The sequence below is a fragment of the Salvia splendens genome, chromosome 4 (assembly GCF_004379255.2).
Source record: "Salvia splendens isolate huo1 chromosome 4, SspV2, whole genome shotgun sequence".
Lineage (NCBI taxonomy): Eukaryota > Viridiplantae > Streptophyta > Magnoliopsida > Lamiales > Lamiaceae > Salvia > Salvia splendens.
Window position 1 is genome coordinate 37,870,924 of NC_056035.1, and position 16,745 is coordinate 37,887,668.

Below are 16,745 nucleotides of genomic sequence, written 5' to 3' on the forward strand. Positions count from 1 at the left end.
AATTTCACCCTAATTTTATTGTATTTACTTTTTTCTCATACAAATCTCTATAATTTATATTTTTATCCTTCAAATATTTATAAATTATGTTTCAATCATTCAAATACTAATTATTTACATTTTTACTTTCAATCTACAAAATTTTTTAAATTATTTTTTATTATTCAACAAAATTTAATAAACTAAGTCATTCAAATAATATGGAAAATTTTGATAATATCCAAAGTATCAAATCATATTACACCAAATCTAATGTGTTTAAACACACAAACTAAACAAGTGTTGGTCATCTTTTACTTCTGTAAAAACAATACTGTACTACAAATTATTAATCCTAATCACTGTGTTTCCTTCGTCGGCCTTCTCTTTTCCAGCTATACCATCCCTCGCATTCTCTTTTTCAGCTATACCATCCCTCGCAGCCTCATCACCGTGTTTCCTCCGTTGGTCTTCTCTTTTCCTGTTAGCACCTTTGCAAGAACATGCCCCATATAGCAATAGCAAAACAATTTAAATACAACACCATGTAAATTATGCTAGCAGTAACAAACCTCTTCAACAATAGCATTCGATTCAAACACAATACCAATCGATCTTATATTTGTTTCCTTGAGAGTGGCAACAGTTTCCAAGTAAGTACTCATAGCAATTTGTATATGTAATTGGGTATATGCGAATATAACTTTTAAATGCATACCTTTCATTACTCAGATTCTGCATGTTCTCCCAACATAGATCTTCACTTTCATATCTCACAAATGATATAGATCCCCAAAGAAAAGATTCTGCTAGTTCATCCAAAGAGAGGCAAATTAAGAGAAAAGGAAACCACCAATAAACCTTTGATTATAAAGTAAATTTTGCTATTTGCTACAAAGTAAAAAAACATGACTCTCTTCCATAGACAATATCATCTAAAATAACCACAATAGACTACTTGGTTCTCAAATTGAAGCATATAAAGAAAATTATTCATAAATGGAGTCACAAAAGATACAAAATTTCCCAAATCCACAATCATTCATAACAAGAATTACTCCAAATGCAAATAGAGTATGTTTATCATTCATTTTTTTTTCTCAAACTACAATCCGAAGGTACTATTAGAAACCTCTCAAATTTAGCTCTCGAATTCGTATATTTTTTGAGCAAGAGCTCTTGAATTACTAGATCAGGCCACATAGTCAGCCTAAGTCTGATCATCCTCAAAAACCCTATCTTAAATTCAAATTCTTCATCTCAAGAGTACACAAAACTAACTACATTCACAAATAATTAAAAGCAAAAAATGCTAATCCCACCAAACATTGAACAATTGATGCCAGAAGAAGAGGAAACACTTACAGCAAATGGATTCTGATCGTAACGACCTGCCATCTCTTTATCGACTAATCCTTCAACTAAATCTGCTCATGAACACTAATTCGCTAATTTTGTAGATGTAAATAGTGTGTATACAACATTTCCAAAATTTAAACAGTATCAAACAAAACATAAATTTTATTATCACGAGCAAAATGGTAAATATGAAGGAAACCACCGTAAATTGATAAGTAGTTGTGAAGGCGTTGATTCTTTTTAATCTCATACAGGGTTCCTGATTGTGGCAGATTGTCACTCGGAAAAGAATAATGCAATAGTACTACCTCAAATTTTCACGACATTGCCCACAACTTTGCAGATATGCTCCATTATTTCATCCAGAAGCTTCTGCATATTTAAAAGGAGAACCAACATGAGCTTAAAATTAAGTAGAATATTTGAGCCAACATTATTAGGGAAGGGTGACTGCCTGCATATTCTGCATTGAAAAAATTAGAAAAAAGCCTTGTACAATCTTTTAGTAGTTGTTTCCTGCAACAAATTTATTGGCAGCATGAAGAATCTATTAAGATAATCATCAACTCCAAATGCATCCATGAGTGTTTAAAAGAATGTGAACTAACTAGCAAACAAATATAAGAAAATTTATCTTTGAGAACTCCAAACCAAATAAATGATACCGAGCAAGATAAATCGCACTACCTATTAAAAGATTCAGCTATTTTGATCCCAAAAAACAAAGTGAACTAACAAGCAAACAAACATAAGCAATGACGGATCCAGAAAATATTTATGGTGAGGTCGAACAAATTAACAAAAATGTACAAATATACCATCCATAAAGACAATAAAAATCAATAAATTAAAAAAATTAAGAATTTACTAACGAAACAACAATTCACCTTAATATCATAGACCATCAAATAATAGATTCAACTATCCTAACTTGTTTCAAGTTATAAATATAATTAAAGAAGAAGAGTGCAAAGCAACTGTCAAATAGTACAAATACTAATAGTTATGCAAGCAGTGCAGAGACTAACAATACAATTAACTTGATTTCATATTAACTTCTTGTCTTGCTTGTGTATTAGATAAGCACAAGATGAGTTAAAGGATGGAAAATGTATGTAAAAAGGGGGAAATGGAAGTTCAGTCTTCAAGGAGAAACAGAGAAAGGAAGAAATCTCATATGTGCATTAGTATCTCTACTATGTGAGATTAATGAGTTGTTATTATAAGATTATAAATTTATTTGGGTTTTGTATTTTGCAACTTTAGTTTCAAAGCTAGTAGCAGTTGTCTTCGCCAGTCTACTTCACAGTAGACGAACGGAGTTGGAATCGCGCGGGGGATTCGTGGACCAACGGTGGGGTCGGCCGCGACCCCACCTCCGTCCGTAAGAAAACACAGCAAATATAGCCTACTTGGCTCCAAACACGTACTACATGATTCCACAATAACAGTGACAAACTACAATTTTTAAAAAATCAAAAAGCAGTAACATCAAGGACTTAAGCACGACTGCATAAGCACAAAACATTTCTTCACAACTGCTGCTTCACTCATAGCAAATAAGGAACATGTGTGGGATTTCCACCTAATTTTACTTAAATTCGAATTGGGGAAGAATTTGAATACAAACCCTAACTTCAATTTGAATATGAAATTGGATGAATAAGAGGTGTGGGAAGATTACTTACGTAGAGAATAGACAAGACTATCCAAGAGATCCAAAGTCCAGCGACGGCGGAGGCAGAATCAGCGGGACAACGCTATACAGAGATGAATGTATGTGTGCGTGTGTAGGGGGAGAGAAGTGTTGAGACACAGAGGAAGACAAGGAAGGGCCTCCACGTTCGGTGGAGGGCGGTGGTCGGCAGAGGCCGGTGTCGCCGGCGGAGGGTTGTGTGTGTGCATGTGTCACGGTGTGTGTATGTGAATGGCGGTTTGTGTGTGGTTTATGTGTTTTATTTCTTTTATTATTTATATTATTTACAATGTAGATTTTTTTATTGTAAAATTTTACACTAATAGAAGTATCAGGAAATGAGTTTCAATATGACATTTATGTCGAAGTGCATACGTGTAGTGAAAACCTAGTGTGTAGATAGTATATCTATTCTGGCACTTTTTATAAAGTGTGATAAAAAAAGTCTAGTGAGAAGCAATTTTTCTAGTAGTGATTATCACAAAATGGAACACCAATATTAAATAATGCACAATACACAAATGCACAAATTCACCTACACAACATTACACAAAATTATAACACAATTCACCTACACAACATTAACAATTCAAACTAAACAATATAAATCAATCTAAACAATTTCAATAATTTCTTACTATTGAACCCAATATCAAATAATGTAACACCTAAACCCAAATAATGCAACACCAATTTAAAACTCACATAAACCAAATCAAGTTACCCAATTTTTAAGCTAGAACAACACTACCTAGTTTAAACCCAATTTTAATATGATTTATACCCTAACTAAACACTAATATCTCAAACATTAATCAACAATAATGCATTCAAACAAACCACTGCACAAAATAGTAACACAACACAAATTATCAACTCAATTTAAAACTCATTACAAACCCTAACTAACTACCAAACAATTACTCCATTTTTGTCAAAAATAAGCATACTAACCGAATGATATATCAAATATGCGGAAGAATGGCACCGATTAACTCCTTGTTGATGCAATTGCAAGAGATTGGCGTGCTTGGGGAAAAATGCGTCGCTGCTGCTGTGCGTTGGGTGTGGTTTGGCGATTTGGGGAAGAAATCCCGATATATTCCCCTATTCTGTGAAGAAATGCCATTGAGGTTGGCGTTTTTCAAAGTAATCTTTATTTTTTTCCGGAAATTCAATCGTAACACGTCAATCAGATTGGCGTGTTCTAAACCCCAGACGCCATCACTAATGGAGTTTTTAACCGAAACACGCCAACCTAGTTGGCGTGTTTAAATAAGTACTGTATTTTTTTAATTCACAAATTAAATGTAAAACGCCAGTATGGTTGGCGTTTTCACTTAATAAAACGCTAGCTCGGTTGGCGTTTTTCCCATATATGGAACAATTAACAAAGTGTGTACATTTTTGTTATTGTAGTAGTAGAGTGCCTCATACATCCGATGTTCTATTTAATTTGCGTATGTTGCTCATGTTCACATGTTGTATATATGTAAAACCAATAAACCATCACTGTCAAGATATGTGTAAATTGTAATATTGATTGATATGTGTAAATTGTAATATTGATTCAGGGAAACGTGTAAATAATTGTACTGTAGTATATTAATTTAATTATGAGAAGGGAGAATTATTTTTAGATTTTTAATCATGAAAATATGAAGGGTGCGCCTTTCTTGATGTATAAGTAATTATAAATCATAGTTGCGACTACTCTAGCTAATACTAGTAATTACTATAAATCAAATTAAACTATTAAAATTGAAGATATAATTATTAAAAAACCTTGGACAGGGGACCATTGTAATAACAGAGTCATGACTATCTTTTTTAAATTAAGCACAAAAATTACAAGTAGTATTTTTAAATAAATATAAATCGAAGTATATCTTCATCAAAATCAATCGACGTTGGCGATACATATATGGCAGTGCAGAACCTTACTTCACAGTTCACATGCAAATTTTTATGTATTTTAATCATACCAAATAGAACAGACAACACTGATAACTGCACTGACTTTCAGTACATGTAGGAAAGAGACCAGATCTTGGCATTTTATAAGGTCAATTATTAATTTGGCTAATTGCAGCCCAAAATTATAACAAAAATAATGATGTGGGGCTGTAACTTTTTTTCCAAATGCTGCCAATGAAGTAGTACAGAATATGGGGTTTTGCAAGTAATTAAAATCCCTTTTGAAAGAAACAATCAAGTCATTAATATTGATGCGAATATGGGTAGGAAACAACAAAAGAAATAAATGCATAATTTATTACTCCTTTTTTTTGTTGTTTAGAGCATCTCCAATAGCGGCGAGCGCACCGGCTAGCCGATTCTTGGCGCTCGCCGGTTCGCTCGCCGAACCATTGCAGTCGGCGAACGCCAAATCGGCGAGAAAAACGGCGAGCGCACGCCGATTCCCGAGCGCTCAGCGATGCGCTCGACAATCTCCTTGCCGCCATTGCATGCTCCAGATCGGCGAGCGGGATTTTTTTTATTTATTTAATTTTTGAAATACAATATATACGCGATTTGGACGTCATTTTCATTTGCACCACTTGTTTTAACGAGTACTCTCTCTATCTTAATTTCTGTACAAGAGCAACAACGCGAAATGGAGCACAACAACGAGCCTACTCCAGGGACGAGCTGGTCTCAAACTCCGATGGTACCCGCGGGAGGTGGATGGGGTCCGATGCCCGGGTACTATTACCCTTGGCAGCAGATGATGCCAGGGGTGGCATCCGGGGGTGGTATGCCGAGACAACGTCTATCGCCCCAGTCTTGATTTTGCTACTGCTGCTTCGCACACATCGACCCCAGCGGAGACGCAGTTCACTGGGTTTGAGACCTTCTCCTTAGAGGAGTTGGGACTAGACATGCCCACCGGTTCCGGTTCCGGCGGTTAACCGCCGAACCGGAACCGGCGGTTCCGGAACCGGAACCGGAACCGGAACCGGCGCAATATTCCCGAACCGGAACCGGCGCAATTCGGTTCGCGGTCCGGTTCAGGTTCAAGATATTTCGAACCGGAACCGTCACCGAACCGGCGGTTCGGGACGGTTCGGAACCGGCGGTTAACCGTGGAACCGCCGGTTCCGGCGCTTAAATCGAGGCAGGGGGATGGGGGCCGGTGGTGATCTTCAAAAACGGTCGAAACCGCCGGTTTTTCGGCGGTTAACCGGCGGTTAATCGGAAAAACCGGCGGTTAACCGCCGGTTTAGTGGCTTTCGAGGCGGCGCGGAGCACGAGGCGACAATGGAGCAGCTTTTGCAGACGGTTCGTTGACCGAACCGGCGGTTTTATTTCGGAAACCGGCGGTTTTGGCCCGGAAACCGGCGGTTCCGGCGGTTTTCCGCCAAAACCGCCGGTTTTGTGAAAATTCAAAATTTTTTTTTTTTTTAAATTTCAAATTCGAATTCTTCCATTTTCCCCCTCATTTTTTTCTATAAATACCCCCCTCTATCCTCATTTACATTCACCCCACTCTTGTGTTAATAAGAGTTTCTCTCTTCAATCTCTCAATTCTCTCTCTTTGTCTCCAATTTCTCATTTGTGCTATTGTGCTTCCATTTAATTACGCAATTGCTACTCTTATTACGCATTGTTATACACTTATACAGTTATACTTGTTCCCGTAGTTCTATAAGTTGTCTTTCTTTCTCAATTACTAAAACAAAAAAAATATATTATTCCATATTTCTACATTTCTACATACCATTCCAATATGTCTTCATCCCGAGAAGGTCGTGTTGATAAGGGAAAGGGAAAGGCCAAGAGGCCATCTCGGAGATCCGTTATTGATGAAATTTCTCAAATGAACATGGATGAGTGGCAGGTTAATATTTATTATCTACTAATTTCATTAATTTTGTCAAATGCGGAATATATTTTAATGATCTTCAAGTACAACTTAGCCGCATCCTGAATGATCTATGAAATCTTACCTTGGAATCAACCTTTTTTTCTTGCAAAATGTTGCCCATTTTCTAAGCAAACACATATCAGCACGCTATATACACATTGCTGCATTTCTAATAGGGGCAATTTGATCTTCCAAAGCAATCAATGCATCTCGAACACACATAGTCAGAACATTATTCAAGCATCTAGCATGGAAAAAATCAGAACAAACTATCTATTAGTACTAATTTTTTCCATGCTAGATGCTTGAATAATATTCTGACTATGTGTGTTCGAGATGCATTGATTGCTTTGGAAGATCAAATTGCCCCTATTAGAAATGCAGCAATGTGTATATAGCGTGTTGATATGTGTTTGCTTAGAAAATGGGCAACATTTTGCAAGAAAAAAGGGTTGATCCCAAGGTAAGAGAACTACGTGGGCTTTGATTCCTCAATAAAATTGTGGATACGTAGGCAACTCAACTTAAATTTGAAAAGTTTAACTTTGAAAGTTTAAGTTGATCTCAAGCCCTTTTCAATTTTTCCTTTTTCCCCCCCATTTCATTTTTTTTTAAATTTACCTTCCGAGTCCGACGAGGCGACGAGCCGACGTCCGACGACACTTGTAAATTATATTACATTGTTGTATGTTGTTGTATTGTATACTTATGTATTGTAAATTGTAATGTATCGTTGTCCGTTACAACTCAAAATCAATAAAATTTATTTCATTTTCTCCTTATTCGTCTTATTTGTGCTTGAATTATGCATTGTCTTGTTCCGATTTGTTGTATAAAGCCAAATTTCAAATTTAAAAAAAAAATAATAATAATAATTGAACCGGCGAAACCGCCGGTTCAAAAACCGGAACCGCCAAAACCGCCGGAAAACCGGCGGTTCCGAACCGGAACCGGAACCGCCCGGTTTTCGAACCGGAACCGGAACCGTGAAATAGCCTCACGGTCCGGTTCCGGTTCCGCTTCCGCCAAAACCGGAACCGGCGGTTCCGAACCGGAACCGCCGGTTTTCGAACCGTGGGCATCTCTAGTTGGGACTAGATCTCGGGGATGCGAACACTCCAGTTCAAACAGGGGGAGTAGGGCGAGGTCGGGGCGCGCCCAAGAAGAAGAAGGGGAAGAGGGTGGTCGGCGAGTCGTCGCAGTCAGTTGGTGACGACAGCTCAGCACGGAGGAAGTGGACGGACGCGGAGAACGTCGAGCTGTCCAAGGCGCGGGTGACTGTTTGTGATGATCCCCTCGCCTCGAACAATCAGAGGATCGTCAACTTGTGGGCTAAGATAGCAGCAGCCTACAAGACATTTTGCCCGGAGGGGAGGCAACGCAGCGGGGAGGAGTGCCGGAAGGGGTGGGACCGAATCCGGCAAGGGGTCTCCCGAATTTCGGGCTTGTACACCAACGCCCTCCGAATGCAGTCCAATGGCCAAACTGACGAGGACTGCAGGAGGATGGCGGAGAAAGAGGTACCCGTGCTCGGGCTTTACAAGGAGTTCACCTACTGGAACTGCTACCTGGTGCTAATGGACTCCGAGAAGTTTCAGGCAGGAGTCGATGTTGGCTGGCCGAAGTAGCAGCGCCTGAACTATACCGGTGATTACGCCGGCGGCGGCGGTTCCCACGACCTCCCCGAAGATGCTCAGGAGACATCGTCCCCTCCCGCGTTTACTCGCTGCACTCGCTCGGTTGGTCAAAGGCGGGCACAACGGGCTCGCCAGAGGTCCGAGGAGGTCCAGTCGCCATCCCACACTGTTGACAGCCCGACAGCCAACCTCGTCTTCTTGGCGTGTCAACAAACGCGGACTCAGATGTACAAGGTCATATCTGACTGGAAGAATGCCACTGACCCCGAGGAGAAGAGTTTTTTTTCACGCACTGCTCGTGAGTATGCGAGCTGATTTGACTGCCGCCGCGGCACAGGTGGGGGGCTCAGACGCGGGCTCAGATGCCACAGATTTGGGGGTCCCGGATAGCGGCGACGACGGCGAGGCGTGAGGCGGAGGCGGGAGGGCTCGTGCGTGGAGTAGGAGTTTTTTTTTAAATTAATGTAATTTTTTTTTGTTAATGTACTTTTTTTTAATTAATGTACTTTTAAAATTTTTAAAATTATTATTGAATTTTCCCGTATGTGTCGTAAATTTAATTCTGTATTTTGTGTGATTTTTAATTATTTGTTTTTAATAATTTTGTTTATTGTGGTTGGGTTATGACTGAGCTATTGCTTGTCCAGTTGCTTGTCCTGATGATGTGGCAGGAGGAGTTTTAGTGCTGATGATGTGGCAGGAGGAGTTTGTGGTTGGGCTATGGCTGGGCTATTCTTATTGGATATGCTCTTAGTATTTTTTTCGTCCATTTTAGTGTTGGCATTAATGCTTACCGTGTTTCTGCTTGCATAGAAATTTGGATCCTTTTAAGAGCATCCACAACGCGTACCTTCACGGTGCCGCGTTCCATGTCTGCGGAACGAAACCGCGGAGACACGCGTTGCACCCGCCCGTGTCGTCCCCATGTCGTGCCGTGAGACGTAGCCGCGAGAGCGGCACGACACGTCTCGCCACGCGCCGAGGCGACGTGGCGAGCTCCCAGCGCATGCGTGACACCCACTCGCTGCCCCGCAAGTGGGTTTCGTCACGGTGACGCAATAATTCATTTTTTCAAAAATGAATTTTTTAAAAAATATTTTTTATTTATAAAAATTGATTTTTATATTTAAAAACAATTTTTACAATTAAATGAATACAAGAAATTCGTAATAGCCCATATATATTTGATGGACTTGCGAATTTATGAAACTCATTCTTGGTTATTTCTTTTTTATAGAGACATCCTTGAATGTTTTATGTTCCACTTTCGATGTGGGACAAACTCATTCTTGGTTATTTCTCTTTTATAGAGACAACCTTGAATGTTTTATGTTCCACTTTCGATGTGAGACAAACTCACTCTTGGTTGTTTCTCTTTTATAGAAACATTATTGAATGTTTTATATTCCACTTTCGATGTGGGATAAACTCACTCTTGGTTGTTTCTCTTTTATAGAGACAACCTTGAATGTTTTATGTTCCACTTTTGATGTGAGACAAACTCACTCTTGGTTGTTTCTCTTTTATAGAGACATCCTTGAATGTTTTATGTTCCACTTTCGATGTGGGACAAACTCACTCTTGGTTGTTTCTCTTTTATAGAGACATCCTTGAATGTTTTATGTTCCACTTTCGATGTGGGACAAACTCACTCTTGGTTGTTTCTCTTTTATAGAGACATCCTTGAATGTTTTATGTTCCACTTTCGATGTGAGATTTTAATTATGTCTTTTTCTATTTTTTTAAATTATGTCATTTATATTTTTTTAGGATTTTAATTATGTCTTTTTCTATTTTTTTAAATTTTAAGTTGTAATGTTATTTTTAATTTTAATGAAGTGTGTTTGTTTTAATTGAATTGGGTTGGAAATAAAAATAAAAAATGAAATTGAATGAATAGTAATTTAAGGAACGGATAAGGAACGGAGGGTTGCAGGTTCCGTTCCTTAGTTAAGGAATAGAGTAAAAAAGTACAGTGGGGTACGCAAATAGTAGTTTAAGGAACGGTATAGCAATAGCATTGTGGATGGCCTAATATCCTAATTGTTATGGATGTCAACTGGGTCAAACAATTTTCAATTTTAGGTTAAGGTTAGTTATTCAAACTAATCTTTGTATATTACTACAACCATTAATTTGATAGGTTGTTCATCTTATATCTTAAGTTGTGAAATTTTATTGTTCAATTCTCTTACGTAAAGTTTGACTAATGATCCTTTATTAATACCGCTTCCATTACTTACAATGCAGAAAATTTGAACAATTTATCCAATAAATTCTAGCGTATACGCACAATTAAACCAATTCTTCTTCTCTCAAGAAAATTCAAATCAATACAACAATAAACTTCCTGTCGAAAGCGTGTTTTTCAATATCAAATCCTAACAAATTAATCAATGTTAAGTGGTGTTAAATCTTCTTTAATGTCCATCCATACCATTTTTAATTAGTTACATTTCTTACCCACAAAAAATCAAACTTTGAGCCAATAATATATTATTGATATATCATCTGCTCATCCATTCCGATTTTGCAACATAGTTAGACCAACAGTTTTGAACAATTGAATTCTCTCGCCTACGTAATCTTTCTAAAATGTAATCTAGCTCACTCTCAAATCTCACCCGACAATCACCAAAATTATTGTTTATTATTATTATAAATAGTTTTAATTATGAATATAACTTAAACAATAAATACCCCTCATTTTTATGAAAAAAATATACTATGGGGTCACTATTTTATTATTAAATGTATGAATCCGATTTCCACTAAGGAAGTTATCCAGCAAAATGTATAGAAGTTCTTGGGTTTGAAGTTTGAAGTAACGCATAGAAGTGAGAAAAGCATGTAATCGCCCCATATCTGGATTTTACCATGATTGGATACAACCACCAAACAAAATTCTGGGACTCCACAAAGCTGTGTTCGAATTGCATAGATTCTTGTATTAAAGGCTAATTAAAAAGGGTAGAAAATACTTTCTAAAAAGGAGAAATAAAAAGAGAAAAAACAAAAAACAGAGAATATAAAAGTGGGAATAGAAGCACGCCAAGATACGAACCCCAGGATTATTTATCAGATTTTGCCGGCGTGACGCCAAAGGCTGGCAAAGCCCCCACTATACCTATATATCCCATCCAAAAATACCTTATTCATGTGAAGTAAATTGAATCAACTAGGAGCCTTATACTAAAATATTTATTAATTTAATTTAAATAGATGCTTTAGAAGTCGAATGGAAAACGTATTATAATTATTTTTGCTATGATGAGATATCCATTGTACGTAATGCATTGTTTGCAAATTTCTCTATGAGTGATGCTAAATGGTCATATTATGGCCAGTCATAATTTATCTTTTAGCTGAAAATTAAAGGAGTTCACTTAATAATTAACTCGCCTTAAAAGTATCAAAACTCTTAAAACAACTCTACCCTCTACCATAGTTTATAAAGTAAGTAATTTATATTCATCTATCCAACAATGTTTTTATTATTTTTAGAAGATATTTACTTTTGATTAGAGTACTTTATATCCTTTTGCTTTTTATTCAGATTTGTATTTAAAATAATATTACTCGACATATACTATAATCTTAAGAAATATTTTTGTCATTACTATTATTATTTTTATTTTTATAAATTAAGTATGACGAAAAAAGCTATCATAAATTAATTTAGTTTAACTTAATATTAAGTTTCAATACTATGTTGTCATAATATTTCATAATCTAATAATCGTATATCATAGTACAATATAATATATTATTATTTGATTGTAATACACCTTAGTGTTTAATACATAAATTATTAACTTGTGTATTATGATATAGTGGAGAATATATTATAATCATAATTAGTGTATATACTACACTAATTATTACTACTATATACGAAGTATGTCACAGTAAACTTATTATTTACTAATATGTGTTTTAATGTGTCACGATTATTAGTATTACATTCAGTTGAGTAATCGGGGTTGTCAATTAATTTTCAATTTAATTATGTAACAAAAATTTATAAATCAAATAACAATTTGCTTTAATAAATCATTGAAATAATTGAAACAAAAGTGTGTTACTAAAAAATGGGTCACACTTCATTAGAGAGAAATAAATTTCCATAAATAGAAAGTTTCTATTGTAAGAGGACGGATCAAAGAAAAATAGTTTCTATTTTTAGGGAACAAGGGAGTATTATATATGAACACAAATATATGTAACGAAATGCTATGCTATAAATTGATACAAATCTAATGAACTTCAATATTAGTTAGTACAATCATAAAGACTTAAAGTCCTAAACCGTCCAACTCATATCTAAAATCAGTTAATATATTCAATCAATTGGTCAATTTAATTAAATACTCAATATAAAAATAAGTTGAATATTACTATTAAGTAAACATATTATAGTGTACATAAAAATAAATGATTCGAAAATCACGATATCAAAATCGACGAGATTGAGATGGTGTGGAGAATTTTTGTTTGACAAAGTGGGTGAAGGCATGAACCTCAGTATATTCCTTTTTTTCTTTAATTTTATTTAATTTCATGTTTTCAAATTTTATAAATATATGAATTAAATTCAAACTTAAAAATAATGATCTCATCTTTAAAATAAATAGCAAAGAGTAATAGTGTAAACAAACTTGATCATTAAATAACATAATTAAGTAGTTATTGCTTTTATGCTATATATTGTCTTAAATACCCTTTTATGACTGACTATAATATGGCCACATAGCATTATCCTTTCTCTAAATACATAAAGTGTGTATTAATATATTTCACTAATTAATTAGTTAGCACCACACTATGCTTGATATTTTCCAGGCATAGCCTAGAAAGAATATACTAAGCTCATAGGAATTCCAATTTCGAGATGCATAAGATTTCAATTTACACACACATGTGTGTGTGCTCTTCCGTGTGTGTTTTTTGAAGGGCATTTATCATTCAATTATGATTGTCAAAATACTAGTATTGTATTAGACCATTAATAGGCATTACACATCTCAATGTTGTCGACTTCAAGTGAAACCAATTACCACTTTCTCATAAATACAATCATAATATATATAGTATGTTAAAATTCCAATGCTTTTGAGATGTAGTAATTGATATCTAAGTATTAATTAATTATTCAATTATACATACACAAATATATAAATGTGTGTTAATATTATATTGTTTGGGCCAGCTTCCATTCTCTTTCTATTCCTCTCGTCCCATCTGTTTTATTGCAAACTCCTATAAAAGATTCCAATCTCCTAATTCTGTTAAACTTTTTAAAATGATAAATAGAGATAGATTCACATGGTACTCACTCATGGTGCACAAAATAATCTGGAATATGTATCCAATTTTTATATATATAAAAAATTAGTAACAGTTGAAAGTAATGAAAGGACAAAATGCAATTGGGTGGTGGGCAACGTCCCCACATTTTGAATGTAATTAATGGCACTTTCGGATTTGTACTATATTTTTATTTATATAGTACAACTTTCGAATTCGTATAGTTTCTGTATTTGGTATTTATTTGTTTTGTTCGGAATCTAATGAGCTCTGTATTGTCATTTAGCTATTGACGACAAGTCCTCTAGTGGCTTGGCTTGGGAGTACTTTTTTCTTTCTATTGCAGTTTTTTAATTCATTTTTTATGTTAACTATATATTTACAATAAGAATGTTTATATCCATTTTAATTACACCAAAATTATTTATATGGAACTAATGAATTTAGAGTCATATATGAACGATTATTCACAACTAGTACTTTTTTTAGAGTAATTTGGTTGTGGATTCATAATCTCTGTTTTGTCATTATTGGTGCTTTTTTTTGTAATATTTGTTACTCCACTTTGTCGAACTGGTGCCTTGCTTTCTATTTGAGATTTCAGCACTTTTATTTCATTAAAAAAAAATGTGCGGCCTATATTTCGTTGTTTTCATTAAAAAGTTTCAATATATTTATGGATACAGTTGTACTCATTCAGCCATAATTAAACTAGTGTAGGTCGTATACTATTTTTCCTTTAATTAAGAGTAATTTAGGTGTTTTGCATTGTTTATTGTTTGGTTTGGTTTGATTTGGTTCGTCGTTGTCTTTAAGCAATTTCTTTTCAACTCAAAACAGAGTTAACCTAGCGCACCAAAAATCAAATAACTTAACTGCCATATAAATTATTTCGTAGAAACGACATGCTACATAGTTACTCCCTCCGTCGCTTAAATTTTGTTACATTTTTCTATTTTTGTCCGTCTCCTCAAATTTGTCACATTTCACTTTTTGTTTTGTGCGTTATGCAAGAATATTTTTTTAAAAGAAAATTGATTCTTTATTTTATATCTCCACCAATGCACTTCTATGTGGATTTTGACATGTCGTAGTTAGTTCATAATTATAAGAAAAGATACAGAGGGCCTATGTTAGAAAAACATGGTATCATGGGTATTGCATTGTAATTTATACATACCTTTGAATATTTACGTGGAATTGATTATTGAATAGGGTAAATTGGAGGGGTGGGGGGTTGGATGAACAATAAGCATTACATACGTGTAATTCTAGCATGGTCATGTCGGCATTCAGTCATTAAAATTTGTGGTAACTAGAATATGATACACTGCATATTATAGGTACGTACTTACCTAGGTACTCATTTATAAATTTTGTTGTGATAAAGTTAATTTACAAAAATTAATAAACTTTAATTGGGAAAGTTAGTATTTTATTGTATAAAAAGAAACTAATTAAGCTTTGAAAACCATTTTTGCTTGTTTGAAATCTCAGTAGTAACGAGAATATTTGTGGATACCGACCATTTATTCTTTCCTTTTTATTCTATAAGCATCAAGGAAATTGGAAGTGTGCAATTAGCGAGTAAGAAGTTATGTATCACATAAATGACTGTATTAATATATGGGCAACCAAATAAATAATACCTCTATTTTTTTCAATAAAGAATATCATCAAATCACACATATTAAGAAAATTATTAAATTTAATACAGTTAAACATCAAATTTGTAAAAAATATCAAATGAGGATAAAATGGGGGAAAATGTCACCCTTATTTTAAATTTTTATAACGAAACACTTATTAAAATATAATGATAGAAGCTTATTTAAAAATAGAGCAAGTAACATTAATGTTGATTGACTGGTCTTCTGTTTAAAAAAGATGGCTGACAAGACATATAAACTGTGATCTGTATTTCGATAATGAGTTGGGTGGTTACATTACTATTGTAGCTTAATTTAGGGTTACGTTACGTTACTACTTCAAGTCTGCAACTATAAATATACTCCTATTTACAAAACCAACTTTTATAATTTCAGAACAGTCCCTTTATTAATTAATTCTGTAAAAAACAAATAAAATTAGTTGGATGTATAATCTCATAAAAGTGAAAATGATGCAAAAATGGTGGTTGAATCGCATAATTTTTATAAAAAATCCAGAAACCAAAAGTTGAAGCTACACCAGTTATTATTAGCGCCTAAACTTTTTGATCAGTCATAATTTGTTTGACAATAAGAAGAAAGATGGGTCTTCATTCATCATTACCACAACACAATCATATTGTTAATCCACTATATCAAATTCCAAATACTCCCTTTCTTATTAATTTTGCGCAGTATATTGCAATAATTGCCCGATATTGATTGTGTGTTGGTGCAAGACTGCAATAAATGCGAAATTTTGTTTTTCCATAATTGTTCTGATCGTATCGTATATATAACTATTAATCACTAATCAATGCATATCTTGGTGTATCATAATATTTGTATTTACTAGTAATAATTAATATAAATAATTTCACGTGGAGATAAATATCTGATGCAGCATTAATGGAATTTTGTTTGATTTAATTCTCTGTGTCTCTCTACGCTGCAAGATTTATCAGAAGGTCAGCTTGGTCATATTTCACCATGATATACGTATATTATTATATTCCACAATGTTGTTTGCTCCCATTTATTATCGTGTTTTCTAGGGTTCAGGCGTTCAACATTCAGATTTCATATCAATTTATTCCCTATTCAAAATTTTATGAAAAATGAATCTCATATAAAAATTCAAAATTCCAAAAATCTAATACGGAGTACTACCAAATTATTATAAGAATTTGTTACACCATTTGTCCACCATTTAAAGAACCATTGACTCGCACAGATTTTAAGAAATTATT

General features: G+C 34.7%; 1 long non-coding RNA gene across 3 annotated transcripts; it reads right to left on the reverse strand.

The window, feature by feature from the left end:
- Positions 1-173: 173 nt before the first annotated feature.
- Positions 174-3,316, reverse strand: LOC121799856. 3 transcript variants are annotated; one of them, XR_006050383.1, is made up of 3 exons: positions 3,027-3,293; positions 698-1,710; positions 174-470 (listed from the first exon to the last, which is right to left on the reverse strand). It is a non-coding gene; the product is annotated as an uncharacterized LOC121799856 (long non-coding RNA). The 3 variants fall into 3 exon arrangements; XR_006050384.1 differs by having other exon boundaries at positions 174-785; positions 1,345-1,710; positions 3,027-3,291; XR_006050382.1 differs by having other exon boundaries at positions 174-1,710; positions 3,027-3,316.
- Between the last annotated feature and the right edge of the window lie 13,429 nt (positions 3,317-16,745).